The sequence below is a fragment of the Leptosomus discolor genome, chromosome 3, assembly GCF_034619465.1.
Source record: "Leptosomus discolor isolate bLepDis1 chromosome 3, bLepDis1.hap2, whole genome shotgun sequence".
NCBI lineage: Eukaryota > Metazoa > Chordata > Aves > Leptosomiformes > Leptosomidae > Leptosomus > Leptosomus discolor.
This window is the reverse complement of record NC_141393.1, coordinates 41,802,321-41,812,689: the sequence shown is the minus strand read 5'-3', so window position 1 is coordinate 41,812,689 and position 10,369 is coordinate 41,802,321. Positions and strand designations below refer to the sequence as shown.

The 10,369-nt window shown below is 41.0% G+C and overlaps 1 pseudogene; it reads right to left on the bottom strand.

The window, feature by feature from the left end:
- Window positions 1-515: 515 nt before the first annotated feature.
- Window positions 516-636, bottom strand: LOC147415821 (U2 spliceosomal RNA; annotated as a pseudogene).
- Window positions 637-10,369: the final 9,733 nt, after the last annotated feature.

Genomic DNA, 10,369 nt, shown 5'->3' with positions numbered 1-10,369 from the left:
GGGAAAAGACCATGATTATAGATGATTGCCACAGCTATCCTTTAACAAGAAAAAACCAAGTCCTGTATTATGTGACATCTGCCAAGAGACATGGATGCTGTGGGTTGCAGGTAGCAGTCCTCCTGCACAAGGAGGACACTTTAGCTACTCAGTGACACAGCTGAAGAAAAGCAAAGCATGCTCATCTATGACAGGCAGTCTTCCACGTCTTGGTCTAATCAGACGCTGACTCCAGCAAAGATCATAGAATCCTAGAAGAGTTTTGGTTGGAAGAGACCTTCAAGATCATCGAGGCCAACCTTTGTCCTAGCTCTATCAACACCACTAAACCATGTCCCTAAGTACAACATCTACCCCTCTCTTAAACACCTCTAGGGATAGTGGCTCCAGCATCTCCCTGGGCAGGCTGTTCCAGTGCCTGGCAACCCTTTCAGTCAAGCAATTCTTCCTAATATCCAGCCTGAACCACACCTGGTGCAGCTTAAGGCCATTTCCCCTTGTTCTATCACTTGTTACTAGGGTGAGCAGACTGAACCCCACCTCAAAAATAAAGTCCCCTCATCGAGGACGTATCAGATATCAAACTGATAAGAGCAGACACTACACTTGATCTTAGCCAAAAGGCCGAGAAACGATGATGGCTCTTTGCAGTTTGAATCGTTTCTGGTCCATCTTTAAGCTCTCTGGTTCTCTTAACAACTTTAGGTTTTACAGAACTATTAACTAAATCAAATAACTGTGAGTGGGAAATACAACTGATTCTTACACTAAAATATATTTTGAGCTAAATATGTTTCAAATATTTAGAAATATTTGAATAAATACATGAATGACATGCCAAATATAATCCTACAAAAATATTTTTAAAAAAATAATTTTTGAGCAAAGACTAATTTTAGGAAAGTATCTGCAGAAATACAGCTATGTAAGCCTGACTAGTTATCCTTACTTTCTTCTTAAATCATTGGGCTATGTTCAGGCGCCTCTACGTACAGTGAAATGGGTAGGTTGGGAGTCTCAAAGCTGCTTTCAAAGTCTCCACTTGTCTCACTGCCCACAAATGCTCTCCAGCCTAAACCGCTCTAAAGTTGCTGTAGACTACAAAGTGAACTTTGCTGAACGTGCCAACATCTACTTCTTCCATGGCAGAGGCTTTTAACCTGTGCCTTTGGATCTCTTCCTTTGAGGACTTCTCTCATTGTTTAGGTATTAAAACCTCTCTGCACAATGTTTTCGTCAAGAATGGAAGGGCCAACAGGTACAGGTTCCCACTGCACTCTCACACCGCTTTGCCAATTCAGTTAATACTTTTTGACACAGTCTCATTTGTTGTGATATGTATCACACCAACTGGCATGACTCCACTCTCAAAGAGCATACAGGTATGGTGCAGATAAAATCTCACTGGCTCGCTGCTGTACCACAGGTATCTTGCTCCTGATTCTGGGAGGGAAAACAAAATATGGTGCTCTGGTGCACAATAAAGAAAGGCGACTGGGACGGGGAATGGACAAGACTGCTTCTCTCAGACCCTGGCACCTAGCCCTGTTTCTTTTGGCTCTTGCCAGCAAAGACCTTCTTCCACATCCGGCTTTGGAAGCACATCTCCAGTGATATAGCTTCATACCTGCAATCAGACAGTCAAACATCTGCTCAAAATTGAGATACAGGACAAAGACTAATAAAAGATAAAGAGCTAAGATATAGCTAAGAGCTCTAGACTTCTGGAAGGTCTTCAGTCCTAAGGATGTAAAGACTGTCATTTACAATCATTCCATTCATAAAATGCTGAGAAAGAAATAAACATTCCCGATTTTAAGTCCAGAGGCAGATACTTGGCTAGCAACTCTGTAGGTTGTTATTTATATTAATGCTATCGGCTGTCAGGACAACTTAGGCATTCCCTAGGGCTGGTATCATTTATGCCAAAAAACAGGTCAGCTTAGATTAAAAAGGCAGAGAGGGAACTGAACCATCCCCACCTGAAGACGTGCTGTTTTCAAGAAAAGGCAATATTCCTGTGCTATGCTCCACAGCAGGAAAGCAAGAATTGCATACTAATCTCCATGGAGGTAAATACTCTTGCTGAATTCACTTAATATGCAAGGGTTTGTAGTCACTTCCTTTCCATTGCATTCCTACCTTGTTCTTTCTATCCGAGGCAGATATTTGAGTTGACCTTCAGCTTGCTTTCTTCTACCTGAGTAATTATTGAGATTTTTTTTTTTTCCCTCTCTTCACTTCCACTTCCACCCATTCCAAGTCCCCAGAGACACTTCAACGGTACTGGTTTGCCTTGAAAGTCTGGTATTTCAAATATATTTCATTTAACATTTAACAGAAAAAAAAAAGTTGTTTGTCAAGAAATGCTCCTTTTTTTTTTTTAACGTAAGCAAATAGAAATTCAGAGGTGCCTGTATGTATTTCTACTGTGCACAAAAAACCACACAGGTGCAGAAGATGATACCAAATCTCCCATGTTACCCTACAGGCTCTGGCAGCCACTCTGCATCAGTGCTGACATTTTCGTTGAGAAGCAGAAATGCAGCCTGCATCCCAGTTCATCAAAAATAGCAACTGAAAATTAACAGCCAGCAAAACTGTCTCTGAAGCTTGTTAGCAGTTAAGATACGTTACAGTATACTGCTGTAGACCTTTGATATTTTCACTAATAGTAACATTCTATGAACTGAAAGATATTTTTTATACCAAAATATATTCTAAGAATAGTCCAAATTCAAATACACATCAATATTTGAAACCATGGTGACACTTCATACACAAATAGAAGTTACAGAGCTTGCTTATGATCTCTGCTTTCAGAACTGAACTACTGGGATCTGCAAGGAAAGACTGTGATACTCACACTGATCTGCCTTTCTCAGATTTCTCATTCTTATGATTTTCACAGACAGTGAGCAGCATGGGCATTCTTCACTCTGCAGAAAAATGACAAAGTTATTACCCACATTAATATTAAATTGCTCATACTTCATAAAAAATGACCTCACATAAGCGCGTGTTGCAATTTTCAAAGCTGTGCAGTAAAATTGGAAGATGAACTACTTGCACTGCTTTGGAAATTAAAACCACGTCTACGTAGAGTTAAAAAAAGAAGAAGAAATGAAAGAAATAGTCATCTGTGTAAATATGTCATTGATGGAAGAAATAACAGTAAAATTGATAACACAGTAAAATAGTTTTGAATAACATTAATTCTTGCATCACATGACAGGACATTTGAATTTAAAAGAAATCTTTATCAACAATGAAGCTTAAGTGTAACATGCTTGAGAAGTTCCTCCATTAAACACCTGTAGACAAAGGCAAAATATGTTTCATTCTCTTGAACAGTTGAAATTTCACACAGAAAGCAGATGTTTTCTTCAGATAATTTTATTTAGTGAAAATTCCAACTTTCCTTTTAAAATCTTTATCAGGAGCTTTTCCTAGAAATAGCAAAGTGCAAACAGGTGAAAGGTTGTGAAGTTATGCACAAATACCAAACTAGGACCATCTTCGTGTCCATGATAATAGCTGGTTTTAGTCAGTGACCCTCCTGTGTACAGCACTAACAGGTGGCTGCTAGCACAGCTACCTGGGCACAGCATGTGACTATACTCATAGCTGGCAGATGCTGCCCTGTGGAAGACCCAAACTTACCTAATGCTTGCATCAAACCACAGACTCAGCTCAAATCCGCAGCAAGCTCCTGTGAGGCACCTCAGACTGCTTCCCAGCCTCCACGAGGACCACCCACTGCGGCTGGCCTTCCTTCCCCCACTGCCAAAAGTGCCTCCACAGGACGGCCAATACCAGCAAAGCTGTCAGTCTTCCTGACATAAATAACTAAATACATATGTGAATTTGGACTAACAGCTCCCAAGTCCTCTTTTAGGCACCAGAATCCCAGCCACAATCTCACCTCCGCTCATCTTCAGCTTCTAATGGTCTGAATTTTTGCATTCTTACCTCACGAACACTCCAGTATGATCCCATCGTGCTCCCAGCTGCAGACAGGTGTGGATGCAACTTCACTATTAGAGGCAATAGCTGGCAGTGACGCCCAAAGTGCCTCTGCAAACTTTAAGGAGGCACCTCCTGAGGAGCAAGTGGCTTATCCTTGCCCCACCTTCCTCTTTGCCCGAGAGCATCAAGAGGGAAGGGGAGGGAATATGCTGAGTTTATTTGATAGCTAAACACCAGAGGGGTGTGTTGGGGGAAGGCTGTACACACCAAGGCTGTGCCAAGAGTTATTAGCAATTCAAGATAAGGGCATGATAACGCACAGCACTTATACATGGCTACCTATGATCTGGCAGCCTAAGCAATGCGTGGATCAGTTAAGATAGTAGCAGCTATGTGTAGGCTGGAGGACAACAGCTCGACAGAACCCCAACCAACAACCAAAAGTATTGTGGATGAAATGACTTTAAAACTTCTATTTCAACAAAATTTTATTTGTTTTCCTTTTCTTGGAGGTAGAGGGGGTTGTGCTGTTTGCCAGTAGATGTTTCCCCAATTTCATTCGTATTCTTGTCAGGTTGATATATGTTTTCCTACTTTCAGAACCCTTCCACAAACACAAAACTGAGTAAACGAAGACAAAAAGAATAAATTCTCCTCGAAATTAGGGCATACATTTATTCATCTTAAGTGCTAACATCTAGGAGTATTAAAAATGATGCAGTGTCATCAAATTGTGATATGACACCGAACTTTTCCATTTTCTGGCAGAACACTGTGCAGCAGCAGATATGCAGGTGAATAGCCCTTGCACAGGTCCAGCTACTAACAAGCCCAGATGTCTGATGTGAAATGACCACTTGAGAACTGCAGGAGGTGATACTATATACTCACAGTACATGCAACCTGTCTTCCCTTTACACACACCCCCCCCCCCAGAAAACACACTGGAGAGAGTTAATTCTGGCCTTACAGCTTTTCACTGAACGAAAATTACCTTAGTCATCCATCGTTTTAGGATTAGGAATCTACCCTCGATACCTTTCCAATTATAGATGATGTGAAATGACACAAAAAAGTAAGTGTAAGGTCCTCCCAAATACTACTCTGTGAGGGACTAGTTGAAGCAGCTTCCTGTGGCCAAGAGATTGTTTTCATCTCTTACTTGTGGTATTGCAGTTCTGAAAGACCTGTCAGCCACAAACCGTTGCAAGGAGCAGGTGTTCCAGTGCAAGAGTGGCCGAATAGTGGGGGTTTGTTCCCGTGCTGCAATGTTTGTCACTTGGCTTTTGCCTCACTGATAAACCTGCAGGGGTCAGTGAAATTGTGCCTCACTCATATTTTGAACGAAGTCAGAATTTTTTTAGGTCCGGTGCAGGGAAAGCGCTGGATGTAGGCCACAGATGCGCAGACGTATTAATGCCGAAAGCCATACCAGAGCACCAGTACAGCCTAACACTGTGGAAGAAAGCCCAAGAAGTTGTATCATGGGCAACTTGTGCAGACAAAGGCAAGAGGGATTTTTTTTTTTCCACTGGAGATCCTGTGGTGTAGCAATACTTTGAGCTATTCTGAACGCTCTTTGGAGGAGTTTATCAACGCTCAAGAGAGCCAGGGGACCAGCCTGCTGATCTGGCACCAGGTAGAAGTGTTCTTGTCCTGCTCTGCCACCAACACTAGGAAACGAAGGGTGTGAGGTTAAAGCAGAGTTTGATTGCCCCAGGTGTGAAGTAAGCTTGGCTTACTTGGCCTGTCGTTGATCTTTGTGGATTTCTGGGCTCTGATGTTGATGCTGAGTTTTGGAGGGAGTGGGTGGTGGGACTTGCAAATATTAAGCGCTAACGTTTATCTTCATCATAAAAGCTCAGCTGGTAATCTTTTGCAAACTTTAGCTTTTTGTTGTTGTTGTCGCAGGTCATTCCAAAGGAATAGTAAAAAAAAGTACAGCACTGTGATGCTTCCACTGCTTAGCTCGTACATTTCTTTTACGCTGTTCAAATTACTCTGAAATTCTCACCTTTACTCTTGAAAAGGAAGAAGAGAAAGTGAAAAGTGACAGAACATTCTATGAATAGTTGTGAAATACCTTGGCTATCTTTTATGCTATGCCATAATTCATGCTATAGCCTAACTCTCAGCCTTGTAGCCCCTCACACGTATTTATTTTTATGGTGCCCTACAAACCAATCACACAATGATATCTCTGCCCCCCCCAAAGAAAAACAAATGCACTCTGCATCTTACTTTTACTTGTCTCTGTATCCTGAAACAAAATGTTTCATTCCACACCGGATCTTTGCAGTTCTTGATGGTTTTGGTCCGGACAGTCTCAGAGGAAGCAGTGGGCAAGGACAGGCTTACATAGCAATCAGTTTGGCTAACTGTATTTGAAAAGGTATATTGTAATTAACAAATTACCATAAATACATTAGAGCACAGCCTTAACATCACTGTATAGACAGCAAGCTGCAAAAAGGAGAGATTATTTCTGTTACTTTTCTTACAGGTCCTTATTCAATAGCACTCACTACTACAGCTTCTCTCCTGCAGGTGGGAGCTCTGGTTGTTAACAGAGAGTCAAAGAAGCTACTGCATTAAGTACAACTGGTAAGAAAAAAATATGCAGAGCTAGTGTTATTTAACAAAACCCATTATTTGTATGTCCCCTCTTTGTTGCAAATCAACAGATTTCTGTAACGGAGAAGCAAAAGATTTAAAGTTTAAGACAACCTTCTTAAAGGGTAAAATACTTATTTAATTCTTTGAGCATTTGGACACGGGGCTAACTTTGTCCTTTTCTCTTGAGAGTGGAACAGAAGTGCTAAAGAGAGTCTGGGTATGAAGGATCTTTGCTCTCTGCTCTGTTGCCTCCACGTAGCTGTAGCCTATGTAATTAGCCAACAGTCTCACCCAACATGTGATCACAGCGCTTCACCATCAATAAAAATGCAAAAAGGAGCAATGCACTTTCATCTTACTGATTTAAACTCTGAGCCTTGACAGGGAAGAAACAGTAACAGGTGAGATTTGGGTTTCATAACAGACAGTTTGGTACTGCGGGATGCATGCTGAGAGGCAGCTTGACCAAGTGGGTAAACTGCTGGAAAAGGTCTCATGACGTGCTGGCTCCGGTCTCGGGTCTACTCGGGTCTGCTCCAGGCTGCTAAGTGACTCTGGGCAATTGCTTCCATTAAAATTTATCTTGCTTCTCTGTCTGCATTTCCCCATCAATAAAACAGTGATAAAGATCCTTTCCTCTTTTGTAATCTGCTTTGACATCCCATGATTAAAAACATTATGCAAAAAATAACTACTGTTGGTCGTATTTCCACATGACCCACAAGAAGAGAGTGCCTTATCAGTAATTATGTTATTCTTTCTCTACCAGTCTCTTGGTTCTCATTCCACACTTCATTTAAACTTGTGGTGTAACCCGTGTGGCAATGAATAGCTGTTGCTTAAAGCAATCTGTGCAATCAGGTCATGTATAATTTATCTGCCACATCTTCTGATCTTGTCTGAACATGAAACATCTCCAAGTTTTTCCAGCATGCATTTGATAGTTTCTCCGTTACTGTCCATAGCAAGGAAGAAATTACTTCAGCATCGCAAATGCAGATGTCTATAATTTTTGCAAGTAATATTAGGATATTTTTAGACTTACTACTGCAATTATAACATGCAGAATATGTGCAATGTAACTGTAGATAACAATTTATTGTTAAAGGAGGTGATAAAAACGTTTCTTTAGCTCTCTCTCCCACGATATTTTCAACAATTATTCCATTGATTTTTAACATTTGAAAAAGATAATATTGACTTCCTCCGATGATACCAGAGAAGCAGGTGAGAGTAAGAATATGTTTCTTCAGCAACCGTGTCTGTCACTAATGGACTACTGATACATGTGTAGTTTAGGGAATTTGTTCATTCTGGGATATCTCTTTGTTGTACATACTACCTATGAATCCTGATTTAGAAGACAGGCATTCAGTATTTTCAGAGTATTAAAGAAGCTCTAAACTTGCGACTTACAATCTTGTGTCTAGAGAGAGCTGTGGTGGGATCTTCGTTCAGTCCTTCACCCTCTCTGAACACAATAGACCCATAGCCAACTTAAGACGTTAGTCCAGTCTTTAGCAAGGCTGCTCATCCTTAATAAGAGCAAAACCAAAGTCCTGCAACCTGCTAATCCATATCTAATGCCAGCTTAGTTAGCAACCAGTGAGGCCTCAGTCTCAACATAGCCCAAGACAAGAATGCAGAGGCAAAGATATTTGAATCTGAAAACAAGCAATTGCAGCCAGACCACTGCAGGAAGAATAAGAAACTATGCTCCAGAACTACTATGTTGCAGGACTTACCATAACTTATATATACAGCACAAATTTAGATAAATTTTGGACCAGATCCCAAATACACAATGTTAAAAGTAAGTGCAGGTGATTATATTTAGCACTGAGATCTCTTTGCATACAGTCCCAGCCCTGGGCAGGAACAAGTGGATGCTCAGTGTCTTCTACGTTGCAGGCCTCTTCCACTGCCTTCCTCCCTCCACCATAAAAGGCTTTAACTGTTAACAGCTGTTAAAATGAAACAGGTCCAGATTGAAGAGTATTTACTTAGCCTGGCATATGAGAAAGAGCTGAAAGAATTGAGTTTGCTGCTTCAACAACAACAACAAAAAAGACTGTCAAACGACGGTTCTGTAATGTCCCAATGCTCGATACAAACAGGACAATGATCTGTGGCTCTGCCTGGTCGGAGGGAAATAAACAAAGAGGAATATTAGGGAAACTGTTCCAGCTCTAAGAGAGTTAGCTCTAATGAGAAATATTTTATAAATTTTCTAGGTAACTCGTTTCAGACGGTATTGATACCCAGATACGTATCAAAGAGGGACAAACAAGGTAAACTTGGTCCTCCTTCAGGAGAAGAGCAGCAGCCCAGGTGAGCCTACAAGGTGTCATGTGGAATTGCCGCCACGTGATGCCTATGTTTATGCTGGAAGGAAATAAACAGGGTAATCACGTATCATCAATTATATTGCATGGAAATCAACTAACCGGTTTCCCTTCCAACCCTGACTGTCTTGGAAGGAAGCGATAGGACATCCTTATGTTGTACATCAGCCCAAAAGATCAATTCCCAGATATCTGGGCACTGTCTCCAAAACAACTTCAAACCTCCTTCTTCGACGCGTATAAAGTGAGACTGTAAGTTCATCAGAAAAGTTGACGCCTTTCCTTTCCAAACACATACAAAGTCCAAGTAACAAGTCCTAAACGCATACCTAGAGCCTCTGCGTACCATCCCAATACAATCATCAAACGGAAACAATATAATGCAGAGAAGCCCACAGACAGCTGTGCTACAACTTCTCCCATCCACCCCAGCTCCTCTGTAAAGAAACAAAGGATAAATTATGTAGCCTAAGAGGCATTTTGGGTACATGTAGCTGTTCTTGCAAGATTGTCACATGCTAACAGAGGCGCAGATGTCATTAGATCACCTTTACATATGCTCTCTTTCAGCAGAGTGGAACTAGAAAACTTGTATTTCCATAGGTACATCCATTTTTAAACTTTTCATAAGCATTGCCACTGTTTCACTGTTCCTACTCTCAGAGTGTCAGCCAGTAGGAACCAAAAAGCTGTTTATATTTGGCTGAGAGGTATTATTAACAGGTCAGGCTTCCTTTGTTCAACCTTAGACTCTCTTGCAGTGGTATGTTGTGCAATCTCACACCTATCACTGGAAAATATTTTTTAGAGAGTTCCTTCCCTTCCATTTAAAAATAAACTAGCTGAAAATAAGTCTTGGCCAAACATTGACAGTGTTGATGCAGATACAGTGGGTAGTTAGAACTGCTGGGCATCTGACGAAACCATTATCAGAGGGAAACATAATGGAAACAGACTTCGAAACAGGCTGCAAGTGCCTCAGATTTCAAAGAAAAATGGGAGTGACAACAAAAGCAATACCAGAAGCAGCTGAACCAGCAAATCAACACTCACGGATTTTCTTTCTTTATAAAGTGCTCCCAAGAAAGTTATGCACGCAATAGAATAGAGTGAATAGAAGGGGGAATAGAAACAAAAATGGTTTTAATGTTTAGCTAAAACTATTTCCCCCTCCCTCACCTTAAGCATTGGCATTTCGACTCAGAAATGCCTCTGGCACGCTTTTTATGTAGTTATGGTACTTTTTCTCACATTCTTCTCCAGGATTTTTCTGAAAAAGCAGGAGCAATACATCATGGGAGATATAATCTGCAGAGAGACTGAGATTAAGCTGCAGGACTGACAGTGAACTGCAGCAGTAATTCTGTTTTGGATTTTCCAACTGAGGTTCAGAGTTTGGAAACCAAAATTTTGCTACTGAATAACTAAACTTTATGGTA